The sequence below is a fragment of the Phascolarctos cinereus genome, unplaced genomic scaffold (genome assembly GCF_003287225.1).
Source record: "Phascolarctos cinereus isolate Bilbo 61053 unplaced genomic scaffold, phaCin_HiC Scaffold_2;HRSCAF=192, whole genome shotgun sequence".
In the NCBI taxonomy this organism is placed as follows: domain Eukaryota; kingdom Metazoa; phylum Chordata; class Mammalia; order Diprotodontia; family Phascolarctidae; genus Phascolarctos; species Phascolarctos cinereus.
In genome coordinates, this window is record NW_027555625.1 from 124,257,647 (window position 1) to 124,274,862 (window position 17,216).

Sequence of the window (17,216 nt, forward strand, 5' to 3'; positions counted from 1 at the left end):
GGAGAATATTTTAGACTTGATTAATAAATGTTACTAAGAAAAACCATGCAGATAATATGGTTGCTGTAGTTATTAAAAATTTGATGAGATATTTGAACAAAGCTTGTCATTACATATGAGTTCTCTCTTGGTTCTTCTCTGTCTCTTTCCCCTTCACTGGTACCTCATCTTCCCATGTCCTTCATGAGGTTATTTCCCAAGGGCTCATCATCATCCCTCTTCTCTTTTCTCTAGATGTTTTCTCTTGCCAATGTCATTCACTCCCAAGAGCTTCAACTACCAGTTCTATGCAGATGATTCTCAAATCTAGATCTCTAGTCCTGACACCTTTTCTGAGCTTGGGAACCAAGTTCTAATTGTCCGCAAGATATCTCCACCTCGATGCTCCACCAACATCTCAAACTCCAAGTATCCAAAGATAATATCATTATCTCTCCCCTCTCAACCTAATCCTTCTTATGACTATACTATTTCTGTCTATGGTACCACCAGTTATCCCATGCTCCTAAACTTAGTATTCCCATTTACTGTTAAAGCCATTCACAATCTCATTCTGGTCTCCCTTCCCAGACTTATTGCATGTTATTGTCCTTCATACAGTCCAGATTCAGCCAAACTGACATCCTTGCTGTTCCCCATACGCAACTTTCCATCTCCTGAACCTGTGACTTTACACATACTGTCTCCCTCACCCTCTACCCTTACAGGCCCTCTTTTTGTTTGTATAGCTACTCCCAGAACTTTCAATTAAAGAGGGTGGCCAGATTACCCAGCCATGTCTTCATTTCTCACGAGACTGGACTCTTGACTTCTCCACCATACCTTTGGCAGGGTCCCATTTTTCAGTTTCTTTATACGTGCTCTATGTGTTCCTTGGTGGCAGAGGCTTTCCTTTTTACCTGTATTTATATTCCCAGCACTTGGGAGAGTGCCTGTCATCTCTAAATGCCTAATAAATGCTTGTTGAGTGGCTGACTGACTGGGAAACACTCCCTCCTCATCTCTACCTCATAGAATTCTTAGCTTCCTTCAAGGCTTGATGCCAGTGTTTCATCCAACATGAGACCTATCAGGATTCCTCTGGTTGATAGAGCCTACCTGCTCAGAAATTACTCTGAACAAATTGTATATTCAGTTATTCTTGTAGTTATTAGTCACCCTAATTAGAATGTAAGCTCTTTGAGGATAGGGACTTTCCATTTTGTTTTTGTATCTCTAAGTTTAGCATGGTGCCTGGTACATGGTAAGTGCTTAAAGAAAGCTGGTTGAGATGGATTTATCAGGTTCTTGTCAATTTCACAGGCATCTGTGGTTTGATGGAAGTACACTGGGTATGGAATCAGAGGAATTCCAGCTCTCCCACCAATTAGCATTATAAACTTGGACAAGTCATTTCAGTTCTTTAAGTCTCAGTTTCCTTCCCTGTAAAAGAAGGATTACACTGGACAGTCTCCAAGGTCCCTCTTGGCACTAAATCCTACACTCCTATCATCATCCTAGGAATGGCAATGTTATGAGGAAATACATGCTGATAAAAGAGATACATTTGCCATTGAACTCTTATGCCAGCTGGCACTCCACGTGAAATGAGACTTTCTGAACAAGCCACCATTCAGTAGATTTATTGAGAAAGGAGAAAAAGCCTCTTTGCCAGCTTGCATTAAAAAGGGATAAAAATTGTATATCAAATAAATGTCTTGCTGACTGCTAAAGTACCCAATGCAACAAGAGTATCATATTTTAGGGGACACACAAGTGGATTGCTCAAAAGGCAGATGGCTACATGTAGCTGTTGAAAATGGTGTACAAAGTAGTTTAATGCTTTATCTTACTTGACTCTCACACAACTTTGTGAAATAGATAGCGTGAGTATTATCCCCATTTTACAGATGAGGAAACTGAGTAATAGAGAAGTTGAATGACTTAACCAAGGTCACATAGTAAGTCAGAGTCATAACTAAGAATTTTCCACTTGTGTTAAAAATGATTCAACGGTTTGGTCAAAACTTATACCAACATTGAAGATGATATAATATTGGGATAGAGATGGAGGAAGAGCAAAAATCCACAGATGATCTGATCATAAATGTGATCATATTGAAAGATGGGCCCACCCATTCACCCCAATAGTCCTTGAGTGAGGGGATTCGAAGGAATTCATGCCCTAGGAGAAGAGGACCTGAGCAACTAGGATTTAAAAGGTGGAGGCTTGAGGCATCTTGTACCCCACAGCACGAGTTTTCAGGGGATCACAAAGTGAGGCATAGGAATCAAAGGAGCCATGGAAAACAGTAACCCTCCAAGGTACTGACATCCTGAGATGAAGGCCTATTGGTTAGTTACGGCTGTCTAGCTAGGAAGTAGTAAAGCCAGTATTGTCTCCCAAATCAGCACCCTTTTCTACTATATATCATCTATTGTCTATGGCAGCTAATTATTCTAAGGAAGCTTCCCAGGAACCTCATACTTTTTTGCTCAGAGGACTTCAGAGCCCTGAAATATGGATTTTGAATTTAAGATTCAGACCACAAAGCCTGAACTGGAAGGTTTAAGCCAAAGGGATATTAAGTAAAGATGTAATGACATTTCCACAGTCTTTTAAAAATCTAAACTGTAATACCAAGAATGAAAGTTCCCAACAATGCCTTCAGTGGAGTAAAATGGAGTGCTAATGGAAGAAAATGGCATCATTCTGATCATTGACAACCTCCCTTTGGCCCATGTCTCTGAGGCCACAGCCACCCTTCCTTCATGACTAAGTGGTCCCTGAGGTCCCTTATAGCTTTAGGCCTATGACCCTGTGGTCATGTCATCCAAGACTTCTGAAGGCTTAACAGCTCATGTTCCTTCAACCACTTATCCTATAAAATGATTCCAAATTCCCTCAAAATCCTAGCTAACTCTGGATGTTTGCTAGCTTATCAATATCATTCCTAAAATATGACACTCAGAATTGGACACAATCCCACAGACATCACTGACCAGGCAGAGAACAATGGGACTAAGGGAGGAAGGCCATGTCTTCTTTAAGCTTACATATGATATTATAGACTCATTTTTAGTTTGCAATCCAATAAACCTCTCAGATCATTTTCACATTAATGTCTGCCTACCCATGTGTCCCTATCTTGTGCTTTTTTTTTAACTTAAGCACAGGATTTTGCATTAGTCCTGGCTTGACCTCCAGTTCTGCCACTAGCTACCTACAGGACCTTGGGCAAGACATTAAACTTCTCTGGGCCTCAGTTTCCCAATATGTAAATTAGGTGGGTTGGATTTGACATCCTCTAAGATCCCTTACAGTCATATGATCTTATTAAATCTCATCCTTTTTTACAATTCAGTCCATAATTCCAGGTTATTGAGATCTTTTTGTATCCTAACCCCATTATCCAAAATGTTAGCTATCCCTCTGTGTCATCTGCAAATTTGATAAGTATGCCATCTATGCCTTTAACAAAACTATAAAAGGTCAAGAATGATTCCTTTTACAATCCACTAGAGATTTCCCTAAAAGTTAACATAAAACCCTTAATGACTACTTTCTTATGTGTTCACGTAAGTTAACTATGGTCTCACATCTCTACACCTACGTACGAAGATAGTATTACATACTTTGTCAAATGTTTTGCTAAAAGAATAATAGTAATAACTAGCACTTATGTAGTGCTTTAAGGTTTACAAAGTGCTTTACAATATTTTCTCAGCATTCACCTCATTTGCCAGTCTAGTGTCCCAATCTGAAAGGAAATTATGCAAATCTGGCATTCTTGATGAAGCCTTCCTAGCTTTTTATAATCACCACTTCCTTTTTCAGATGTTCAATAACAATCCCTTGAATAGAATATTCCAAAATTTTTCCAGGAAAAGATATCAAGTTCACTGGTCTGTAGAATTCAAAAAATTCCATCCTCTTATCTTTTAAGAAGAAAAGGAGCATTTTCCCTTTTCCAGTTTTGCAGTCTGTCTGCCATTCTCCACCCTCTTTCAAAGATGATGTCATCGACAAGGCTCAGCAATTGCATCAACCAATTCATTTAGTACACTAAAATTTCATTCACCTTGCCTGGTGACTTGAACTCAAGGGCAACTAAGGGCACTCTTACTGCCTACCTTTATCATTTAAAAGCTATTTGCTATTTTTGTTCTCCAGTCCAAAATAATACTCCTTGGCAGACAGCTTAGAAGCAAAATAATAGATGTTTACCTCCATCCTCCCTGTCATTAGTTATCATCATCTCTTTCATTCCAAGCAGTCATATTCTCTCTTCTTTGATCTTCATTCTTTCCCAAAAATAGCAAAGATAAGTAGATAGACAGACAGACAGACAGACATCCTTTTCATTGTCACTGGCTTTCCTTACCAGCTTCAATTTGTTCTGAGTTTTACACTCCAGACATGCTTAAAGTATTGTGTGGTGATTTTGTATTCATCTCCTGTTACATGTCCTTGAATACATCTATATATATCTTTTAAAATTTTAAGTATGTTGGCAAGTTCTCTGAATATCCAAATCAGTCATAACTACTCATTTTGTCCATCTCATTAGAATTATATCTCCTGATGAAACTTTTAGACAGACTTCTTCCATACTTCCATGACTTTCATACTTTGTAAAGTTGATTTTTTGAACCCCTGTGTTGAAATTTGGTAAATTTAAATTCATCTTATTAGACTGACCGTACTAACATATCAGGATTCTGATTCCATTATGAAATGTGCTAACTATTCCCCTTCTCGTTTTGTGTCATCTGTAAATGTGATGAGATTGCCATGTACATTTATCCTTGCTCTGAGCTCTTTCTAAAATCTAAGGATTTTGGATTTCATATTATGTCTGGCCTTCCCCTCCTCTATCAAAAATTCTAAGATATGTGTTCACTTTCCTCAATTATTCCTATCTTTTTCCATTCTGATGGCCAGTTTATCTCTTTGGATGAAAATCAGGTACAGAATAGAGGCTCCCTTCTTTGTTTCCTCCTTTTGAAGGATAGAATTATCATTTTAGGTAAGCTGCCCCTCTTGGTATGGAAATAGCATTCTAGGAGATACCCAGAAAACTGAATTCTTCCATGTCAATTTCTAATGTTTCTTTGTCTATTTCTACTTTCTGTCTAGACTGTCCAATAAACTCCATGCCAAATATAGAGAATCTCCACTGATCTTCATCAGAGTTCTCTCTACCATGATTCTTCTGCCCTACCCTCCACTCTAGGTCCTGAATTTCCTCATAGGTATGCTTCTTCATACACAATGTTATTCTACTCAATCTCTTTTCCTTTTCATTGTGAATAAGGTGTGACCCCCCCCCCCAGAGTCATATTTCAAGCATCCAATTCATCCGAGCAAGTCTTAGTTATATTTAGTGCTTTAGGCCAAGCAAAAATCCATGCAGGAAAAACTAAAGTTGAAAAATGCCTATAGCCCAGATGTTGACATGTAGTTCACTAATTCAGTCATCAATATCTATATAAGGAACATACTATAGATGGACATTGAGTTAGTTCCAGAACTGAATAATAGGAAAAAAACAGTTGAGAAACTACAGTTTCTAATCATACCAACCTGTTCCCCATGAAAAGGGACCATTTTCAGCATAAACCACAATAATGCGATGTGATAACAAATCTTGGAACACCTGCAAAAATCAAAGTTGCACATGACACAAAGGTCAATGCAGTTTCATGTGGTAGGTGCAAATAGGCTAGAGCATACATCTAATGGTGACATAAGCAAAAGAAATCAAGTCAAATCAACAAGTATTTATTAGTTAATTAAGTGTGTAAGGCACTATTCTAAATGATAGGGATACTAAAAAAAAGAAAAAGAAAAAAAGGCAAAACAATAACAAAAAGTCCCGCAAAGAGTTCATGGTCTAATGAGGGAAACAGCATGCAAACATCTATGTAAAAACAAGATGTATGCAGGATAAATTGGAAGTAACCAAAGGAGAGAAGGCAATAGTATTAAGGGGTATCAGGAAAGGTTTCTTACAGAAAGTGGGGTTTTAGTTGAAACTTTAAAAAAGCCAGGGAAGTCAGGAGATGAAGACAAGGAAGGAGAGCATTCCAGGCATGGGGTTCAACTGGTGAAAAAGCATGAAGTTGGGAGATGAAGTGTCTTCTGGGAGGATCAGCAAGGAGGTCAGTGACACTGGACCAAAGAATACATGGAGGGAGGGGAGAGTAAGGTGTAAGAAGACTAGAAAGGTAGGAGGGAGCCCGGTTAGAAAGGGCTTGGAATGCCAAACAGAGGATTTTATATTTGGATCCTGGAAGTGACAGGGAGCCACTGGAGATCATTGAACAAGGCAGAAGTAGATGAGGTAAAAGAGAATGATATCGTCAGACCTGCACTTTAGGAAGATTAAATTGAAAGCTGAGTGGCAGATGAAGTGGAATAGTAAGAGACTTAAGACAGGAAGATGAATCAGAAGGCTATTATGATGGTCTAGGTGTGAAGTGATAAGAGCTTGGAGAATGGCAATGGCAGTATCAAAGGAGAGAGAATGGCATGTGAAAGATGTCATGAAGGTAGAAGCAGCAAGATTTGGCAACATGTTAGATATGGAGGAGGGGTTAGAGAGAGTTACGAGTAGAGGTAGCCAGGCTGGGAGACTGGAAGAATGGTGGTGCCCTCAACAGTAATAAGAAAATTAGTAGTTGTGTGACCCTGGGCAAGTCACTTAGCCCCAATTGCCTTTAAAAAAAAAAAGAAAGAAAGAAAATTAGGAAAGGGGACAACTTGCAGGGGAGGGGGAGAGATAATAAGTTCAGTTTTGGATATGATTGAGTTTATGATGTCTATGGGACATCCAGATGAGTTATCTAATAGGCAGTTGGAAATATAAGACTAGGGATCAGGAGAAAGGTTAGGGCTGGATAAATAAATCTGAGAGTCATCTGCATAGAAATGATCATTGAAACCATGGGAGCTGATGAGATCACCAAGCACAATAGTGAAGAGAGAAAAATGAAGAGGGTCCAGGATAGAACCTGGGAGATGCCTATAGTTAATGGGCATGACTTGAATGAATATACAGTTAAAAAAAAGATTCCTTCTTTCATGTACTCCTCAATCCAATGACACAATTCTCTACTATTCCCCAACAACACACTCCATCTCTCACCTCCAGGCATTTTCTCTGGTTGTTCCCCCATGCCTGGAATGCTCTCCCTCCTCATCTCCCCCTGGCTTCCTTGTTATCCTTCAAGTCCCAATTAAAATCCTACCTTCCACAGAGCCTTCCTTCTGTTAATTATTTCATCTTTGCCATCCATATAGCTTATTTGTACATATTTGTTTGCTTGTGTCCCCCTTTAGACTGTGGTATCCTTAAAGGTTTGCCTTTCTTTGTATCCTCAGCATTTAACACAGTGCCTGGCACCTAGTAAACACTTTACAGATACTTATGGACTGACTAATTCATTTAACATAAATTTGTAATGGACCCAGTCAGTATGGTTTCATGATTTTCTCCACCTTCCTTTAGCAGCACCAAGTAGGATCAAAGCCAGGAGATGGTAGAGTGATCTAAGGCTAAAGTTTGGCAGGGCAAGATCTTTGATAAGATAATTGGACAAGGGAAGAAGACAGTACAGAATTGAACTGGTTCACCAAAGGGTCAAAATGGGAAGGAAGGGGAGAGTAGTCAATGCAGGGGTGATTGCCTGGGCAAGAATTGAGCAGTTGAAGGACTGGAGGTCATGGTATAGTCAAAGAATAGAATTCAGGGATGCAAGGCAGAGGAACTAAATAATGGAAATTTAGAGTTCATGAACATGGAAGTGAAATATTTAGAGGTGATAGTATTATTGAGAGTATGATAATTTCTGTGTGTAGTTCGAGTGGGGTGGAGGAAAAGGTTAGGGGAAGTGAGTAAACTGAGGAACTGGGAGGTTAGGGTATTTGCAGAAGTATCACTATATATATATATTGAAGTTCTACTAATTCAAATCCTCAGACACAAGTGGGATCTTATCTTTTCTGAACCTGTTTATTAACTGAATGACAATGAAGATGCAGTCTGCTGCATAAAATCATTTGTTAAAGCCTCATTTCTCACATCGCCAAAAATACCCCTGAACCACATGCAAATCATTCGCATAAAAATTATTGAAGATGATAAAGTAGACATATGAGTCAATAACAATTAATATTCTCTTAGCTGCCTTTTTGATGTATGGATACAGTCTGCGAGGGTTTATCTTTTTTCTTATCTTCCTTTCCTTGAGATATCTTGTGAAATTCAAGACATAGCTCCTTGGGGTTGTCTTAGTCTGGTACAGTTGCTCTTTCTGATTTTTGTCACAAATGCCATTTCTACTTCTTCATCTTTCTACTTCTTTTCCTCTAATAATGATGAGGGAAATAGATTATAGAAGTATTAACAAATATATTTTGTTTTCCATCTATTTGTTGCTTTCCTACCAGAAACCTTGAGAAGATGTAGATCAATTGGTTCTCATGTCAAATTTTTTGTAGGCTTGTTTTCATTTCCACTGCTTCTTGATGTTTCATGAAGTAGTAACTTCATAATTTTTAGCTATCTTCTGCCTCAGTGTTTCTGTTGGCTACTATCCTCTATGATTGGCCAGAAAATTATAATATCATGCTTCTAATGCAAAATGGAACTCACAGGATATCTAGTCTAACCCCTCATTTTATAGCTAGGCAAACTGAGGCTTAGGGAAATAAATAATCCATCAGGGCTTGCTGGCTAGAGCCTCTCTTCTTTGAGTGATTTTAAATATATTCTAGAATTTTTAAAGAAATAAAAGACTGTAGGTTTTCCCCATATTTTGACTCTCTTCAAACCTATGGTGTACCTCTTGTTCTCCATGATCTTGCAAAGATGAATTAATGAATGAAAAAGCATTTATTACATGCATATGATTTGCAAAGTACTGTGATAGGCGCTGGAGAGATAAATAGAAAAGCAAGGCAGTCTCTTGTCTCAATATGTCCAGTCAGTCAACAAGCATTTGTTAGGCACCTACTATGTGCTATATGTGCTAGAGATACAAAGAAAGGGGAAAAATATAGTTCCTGCTCTGAAGTAAGTCACAATTTAAAAGGAGAGATAACATGTAAACAACAATATGCAAAGAAAACATATAAAGGATAAGTTGGGAAGTCTCAGAGGGAAGGAAGTAAGAATGAGGAAGAATGGAAAAAGTTCCTTACAGATGATGTGACTTTAGCTGAGACTTGAGGGAAGCTGGGGAAACCAGCAGGCAGAAATGAGAAAGAGAATTTAAGGCCTGGGGGACAACTAATGAAAATGCATGGAGTTGGTAGATCTTGTGCCAGGGACAGCAAGGAGGCCAGTACCACTAAATCTCAGAGTATGTGGAGATGAATAAAGTATAAGAAGATTGGAAAGGTAGGAAAGGGCCAGGTTATGAAGGCTTTTAAGTTAAATAGATTTTATATTGGATTCTGGGTGATAAGAAGCCACTGGTATTTATTGAATAGGAAGTGATATGGTCAGACTTGTGCTTTAGGAAGATAAATTTGATAGTTGAATGGAGGATGAACTGGAGTGGGGAGCAATCTGATTACAACCAGAAGGCTCTTGTGATAGTTCAAGCATTTAATGACAATGGCCTGTGGTGGAGACAAATGTGTAGACAATTTCAATTTTAAGTCTAATGGAAAGATCCCATGGTCCTTAGAGTGAGCTGGCAAAGAGGGTGGTAATACATCTTCTTTAATGTCATCTCCACTTACAAAATCATATCTATTTCTGATGTCAGTCAATAAACATTTATTAAACACATTCTACATGCTAAACACTATGCCAAGCACTGGGGATACAAAGAAAAGCAGACAATCCCTACTCTCAAGGATCTCACAGTCCAATGAGACCCTGAACCATTTGACAATGTCAAGGAATTTGGTGGTAAGAACCTTCTCTTCTGAGTCTTTAGGAGCTGTGGTCAAAGCACCTACAGAAGCAGTTGCCAAGCTACATCTCCACAGATGTTTCTTCCCAGGTTGTAGCAACTGAAGCAAAACTGGAAGTAGGACCATGGGACTGGGAGGGAGCTCTTCTGACATTCCCAGGGTTCTTGTGCTTACCTGCTCATCGGTGGTAATTGGCATTGGTGTTGGTGGCAACTCTCCTCAATGATAGCTGTAGTGTTTGGACTGGAAGCAGGGCTGCAGGGCCGGAAGACAGTGTTATTCCCGAGAGTCTTAGGTTCAGGGTTAGGCAGTCTCTATCAGGGTCTTAGAGTACATGGTGGTCAAAGTGGGTGTGTAGTACTTAACACCTCCTGTCCTTGCTGCTTCAGCCTTGCTTGAACCATAGGTGGTAGATGGTCAGAAGCTGATGCAGATGGCTGGCCCCTTCTCACATGAGTTGCTTTTCTGGATGATGGCTGTGGGGATAGGACTGGAAACAAAGCCAGTGATCTGGCAAAAGGGATGAGGTGCTACCACACCCAGGGCTCTTTTGTTTATCTGCCAGTCCATGAAACTTGACTGAGAATTACTTCATAATAGCAATCCACAATTTTTTTTCTTGTTTATCTGGAACTGGTGAGCTCATCAAGGATAGTTCTCTCATGTTTTTCCTTTATTTATATTTCAATTCTCTATTGGCAATTTTTGTCCTGTCCTTCCCATTTCAAAGGCACAGAAATCATTCACGTTAGCAAGAGAAAAACCAAAATGTGACTTGAGTAGTTGTGTCTGATCTGTCATCTATCGTCATTTTCCCTTCCACTATAACCAGTGTATTGATCACTCCTCTGAATTTCATCATCCCTTTCATAAAACAAAAGAATCTTCCTATCCTTAATAACCCATACAAACCTTAATTTGTTTTGAACTTGAGTACACCTATACTCCTATAAGGCCATGCTACCATTTTGTATTCTTTCACCTCTCCTTGCTTCTACATCCTGTATGTGTTTTTTTTAATCAAAGTTAATAGTTCATGACTTGTTAGCACATCCTTATAAGTCTCTTTAGAAAACTCTACTTTTTCTTCCTCATCAATATTGTTTCATTTCACATAGTTGAGTAGATAGCTGAGTCTTAGGTGGCTATTAATTATGATAATAATAGCTGGTATTTATATTGCGCTTTACAAACATTATTTCATTTTATCCTCACAATGACCCTGGGAGATTGGTGTTATTATAGCCCACTTTACAGAAAAGAAAGCTCAGACAGACAGGTTAAGTGACTTGCCCAGGGTCATAGAGCTAGTCAGTGTCTGAGGCAATATTTGAACTCAGGTCTTCCTGACTCTAGGTCCAGTGCTCTATCCACTGCACCACCTAGCTGACTAGTACATATATCTTCGTATTCCTGTTATGAGTATGGATATCAGAAGTGGTTTGTACATTATCAACAAAGCTAATGGCTAGCAAAAGTTGGGGGTTGAGTTTCTGTTCCTTGAGCTTACAAACTAGTCTAAGTCACCTTTACACCTCATTAGATGGTAAACTGTTTCAGATCTAGGATTGTGTCATATTTGTCTTTGTAGCCCCAGAAAGTAACATAGTGTCTTTAGGTATTAAATAAGTGTTTTCTAATCTGTTGTTGGGGAAAAAATGTAAATGAAATTTCTCCTCCTCATTTTAAAATGCAGGTCCCCTTTAGGGAAGTAATGTAAGCAGTTCTTGAGACCTTAGGGTGATTGAGCTTCTTGACAAGGACCTGGACAAGATGAGAAAGCCTATGTCAGCCTACTGGAAGCCAGTCTAGCCCCTCCACTCAGAAGACAATCAAATTCTCTGTGTTCTCTCTCTTTTCTTAATAATGCACTAGAACTAGAAGGAAGAAGGAGGGAGACAGAGAAACAGAAGGTTTAATTATCATCTAATCCCTGAGCAAAGCAGAAGTGGCTATGATTGATCCTTGATGAATTGCAACACTGTCAAATAATGAGATCAATGTCAAACCTCAGGAAAGATGCAAAGACAGAAGAAGGAATAATATTCGACCAGGGAGAGCCAATGCTAGCTTGCTACACCAGGGGCCACACAGGACCTCCCCTGGAGAAACCACCTCAGGACCCCAAGTGAAATAGCTGACAAATGGCAATGAAAGTGAATAGACTTCCCCCAAGGTAATGATAATAATGATAATAATAGTAGTAGCTGACATTTCTATAAGCCTTTATTAAGGTTTACAAAGCACATTACAAACATTTCATTTTATTCACTAAGAACCCGGTGAAGAAAGCATTACAGATAAATATAATCCTAAACAGGCAAGGACCACATGCTCAGGCAAGGTAGATAATAACCAGTGTGATCAGTTGAAGGTCATTCTGCCTCCAAAAGCTTCCTGACTAGTTATCATGCCTTCAGGTTACCAAGCATCCTCTTTTCAAATGCATGTACTCCAAAGAATCAAATATTAGCCACATCATACTGGCACTTTAAAAAAAATATTTTCCCCAACTACACGTAAAGACAATTTTTAACGTTCAATTGTTTAATGTTTTGAGGTCTCTCCCTCCCCTTCTCTCCCCTAAGACAGTAAGCAAATTGATATGGGTTATATATGTAAAATCATGTAAAACATTTCCATATTTGTCATACATCATGGCATTTTAAAGCATAACAGATACTACTGTAGACAAAGGTCCTTTTTTTTTGCTCTGACTGTGGCTTATTTAAAGAGCATTCAATTCGGAATCAGAAGACCACTCTGGCTTTGCCTTTTCCTAGGGACTATAGTCAAGAGACTAACATTTAGAGCTAGAAAACATTTTAGAGGTTATCTAGGTCAACACATTCATTTTACAGGTGAAGAAATTGAGGCCCAGAGTAAAAAGGATACTTGCTCCAGGATACATGGTGAATGAGTGGAATAACTAGCCCTAGGAGCCAATCCTCCTGACTCTTAGTCATTCTGCTACTCCTAAGTGATCCAAGGCAACATTAAATGATTATATAGCACCAGCATGGTTTTAGCAAGAACAGGCTATGTCAGATTAGCCACATTTCCCTTTTTTGACAGGATTACTAAACTAGTAGAAGAAGGGAATGCTGTGGAAATAGTTTACTTAGATTTTAACAAAGCTTTTGATAAACTATATCATATTATTATAACCAGTTAGAGTAACTATCCTACAAAGTTTGACTGAACCTTTATTTTTTGTACTCCCTCTTCTCAACAGAAGAGGAGCAGACTCGTTTTCCTCTCCCAGGAATACTCAGGAAGCATAACTCCATTTGAACTACATCCTTGTCCACCCCCACCCCCAATTCAGTGACAGAATTGACTGAAACAACCACAGACAAGGCAGATACTTGACTTTAATTAGAATAGGTCATTTTCTAATGTAAGGAGGTCAGAGTTTTCTTTGTCTCTGTCTCTGTGTCTTTGTGTGTGTGTGTGTGTGTGTGTGTGTGTGTGCGCGCATGCGCGCACATGTGTTTATCTCTCTTTATCTATCTATCCATATATCTATCTCTCCCCCCATTTTAGAAGTTTAAAACTGTAATAATAATATAAAAAACATTATCCTAGGATTCCTTACACTTTTCAGCCATTTTCAGCCCATATTGCCTATATTCAGGCAATCCTTTGCATTCTCATCCCTCCCTCACTGGAACATGTATTTTGCCCTTGGGGACTTTGGGCTCTGATAGGTAAGCATGTGCCTTATCTTGCCCAGAATTAGGCTTCCATAACACTTTCTGGCCCTTTCTGGCCCATGCTACATACTTACCCTCCCTAAATTTCTAGCTTTCTTTTATGTGTTGCCTTCCCCCTTAGAAGATTAGCTCCTTGAAGGCAGGGACTGTCTTGTTTGCTTGTATTTATATTATTAGCACGTAGCAAGCACAGTGCGTACCACATAGTAATTGCTTAATAATTGCTCTATCATTCATCATCATTCATTTATTCACATTTACAGCTCTGAAGTCCCTATCTAGGTGCCCTATAATCCCCACAGAGATTCAAATATCTGACCTGGTTGAATTTTGCCTGTTTCCAGCTAGTCACTGGCATTCCCCATTTGCCCTTACCAAACAGAGGATTAAGATACAGACATTTAAAAGAAAACTGTAACCAATATCAGAAATTTGATATAAAAATCAGGAAATAAGAAAGACCTAAAGAAATACTAAAAATAAAATTGATATATGTGCCTGCTAGCAACAAGATGCAGATAGAGAGCTTGGGAAGCGTAAGGGGAACTAAAACTTTTCACATCTTTTTCTTAGTTTTTAGAGTCAATCACAGCTAGCAGTCCTAGGCTAAGTTCTTTATTCCACAAACCAGAAGTCTGGTCACCAAAGAGAGCTCATACCCTTCATCTCTAGTCCTACAATTGATACCACAAGATGCTTTCAGAGACTCAATTACCATTGTGCCATCACTGCTGCTCTGCCTCTAAAACACTCCATCTCAGGAATGTCTCTCTCTTACTGTCTCATTGCCCCAAAGCTCCTGCCTTGGCACCTTCACCCTATGACTCATGAGGGACACAGTCTCTCTTACAGGGAGAAGAGAAAACTTTAGCCTCTCTTGGTTTTCAGAGGACTACTCCAGAGATCTCTCTTTGATCCTGCACTCTTGATCATTTTCATCAATCACTTATATTAGGGCATTGGTGGCATGATCATAACATTTGCCAATGGTGCAAAGCTTAGATGGATAGCTAACACAATGGATGACAAGAGTAAAAATTCATAAAGGATCTTGACAGACTAGAGCTTCAGATTGAATCTCACAAGATGCAACTTATTAGGGACAAAACTAAAGTGTTACAATTGTTTTTAAAAAAAAAGTCCAGTGTCACAAATTCAAGATGATGTGTTACACAAGAAACGTTAGGTAAAAAAAATGTCTGAGAGTTACAGTGGATTGCAAGTTCAATAATAGTCAGCAATGTGATATGCCAGCCAAAAACAAAAAGTTAATATGATCTTGGCCTATGTTGAGAGGGTATAACTTCCAGGAATACGGAGATGATTGTCCCACACTGTACTCAACATTCTTCAGAACTCATTTCAAGATATTTGCTCAGATGTGGGCACTACAATTTCAGAACTGGTAAGTAACAAAAAGAGGGTAACAAGGATGGCAAAGGGCTTTGAGTCCATGCTATATGAATACTGGTTGGAAAAACAGAGTATGTTTTGCCTGGAGAAATGAATTAAGGTATAGGGAAAGAATATTATTATTACTATTATTAACAATATTATTATTACAATAATAACAGCTAACATTTATGTGAAGTTTACTATGTGCCAGGCACTATGCTAAGTGCTTTACAATTTATAATCCCATTCAATCTTCATAACCACCCTGATAGATATGTTATTATCCTCATTTTACAAATGAGCAAACTGGGGCATAGGGTGTGATTTGCCCAGGGTCACAGAGCTAGTAAATGTCTGAGGCTAGATTTGAACTCAAGTCTTCCTGATTCCAGGTCCTGCATTCTACCCACTGCACCACCTGACAGTCAGTATTTTAAGATCCATCATGGACAGCTAGGTAACATAATGGACAGAGTGCTGGGCTTGGAGTCAGGAAGACTCATGAGTTCAAATCTGGCCTCAGACACTTACTAGTTCTGTGACCCTGGGCAAGTCACATAACCTTTTTTGCCTCAGTTCCTTATCTGTGAAACGAACTGGAGAAGGAAAATGCAAATCACTCTACTATCTTTGCCAAGAAAACCTCCAACAGGATCAGAAAGAATTGGACATAACTGAAAAATGACAGAACAACAACAACATGCGGAGAGGAGGGAAGTAGATTAGGCCTGCTCTGTTTGGCCCCAGAGGGTAGAATCAACACAGTAAGTAGCAGTCACAAATATGTAAATTTCAGTTTGATTTTGGGGAAAACTTCCTAACAATTAGTGCTATTCAGAAGTGCAAAGGGCTGCCTGGAGGGGTGGTGGATTTTCTTTCAAGGGAGGCTTTTTGCAGTGGAGTCTGGGTAACCACCTCTGAAGTATGTTATAGTAGGGATTCTTTCTTTCCATGGGCTGGGTGGGATGGCTACTAAGATCCCTTCCCACTCTCTAGTTATGGGATTCTAGGATCCTTCATTACTGTGCTATGTTGTCTGTAGCATCTTTGGTGAACTTGTTTATGAGATACACATTTTTTTCAACTGAAAACAGAATGATTTGAACTGAGTGGGGCCCTAAGAACTGCATTCCTGAGACCATTCATTCCTTTTCTTTCTCATACTCCTCTGTGAAATTCACTAAGTTGCTAAAAATTTAGCAAGATGTTAACTCATTTGCTTTATGAGTATCTGAAGTCACAAGGCAGGTGAGGATATGTGATTGCCATGGCCTGGTTACAAAGTCATCATAAAAATAAGAATCTTCACTCCTTAAAAAGCATCTTCCAGGAATAACCCTGAGGTTAAGTGGATACAGAATATAAGAATATATGCTCTAGCAGCATTGTACTATGGGTGATTGCGACTTGCCACTGAGATTTTGTAGAGACAGCACATATGTATCATTTAGGTTCTGTGTTCTAGCAACTATGAGAAGTATGCATCTCACAAGGGTATTTGTGAATTTCTGTGGCCCCCAGAAATTTTGGTTGGCCTAATAAGAAACACTGCCAAATATTGTACACTTCATAATTTTTGTGCCATTTCAATGTCATTTATTGTATTTGTGTAATATCTCATTATACATGTCATATGTCATAGATTATCTGTATACGTGCCACATGTGACATGCCAGATTTATAATATATTGATATATATGTTATATTGTGTTATATATTGCATACATTGTATAACATGTTATTTATTCATATACTATATTACATGTCATATGCTATCATATTTGTGTACCATAACTTATTTATCTATCCCCCATTTATGAGCCCCTTCCACAGATTCCCTTACTTCACTAACTCAAAAGTGTCTACCATAAATATTTTTGTACATCCTTGGGTTTGTTTTCCCTAATCCTTCCTTAACCCAACCTCCCTATAATTATACCTTCTCCCTTTTCCCCTTTCAATCCTATTTCCATACTGAGTGAAATGTATTTCTATACCCAGCCCTGTGTATGTGTATGTGTGAGTGTTTTCTTCCCTCTTTTGAACAGTTCAGAGGAGAGTTAGTTCAAGAACTATCAGAGATAGTTCAAGTATCAGCCCCTCTTTTACCCCTTCTTCCTTGTTTCTTGTTTCTATAGAAACTGGCTATAAAATAAATTTTCCTAAAGTCCATCTCCTAGTGAAGTCCTCTTTAT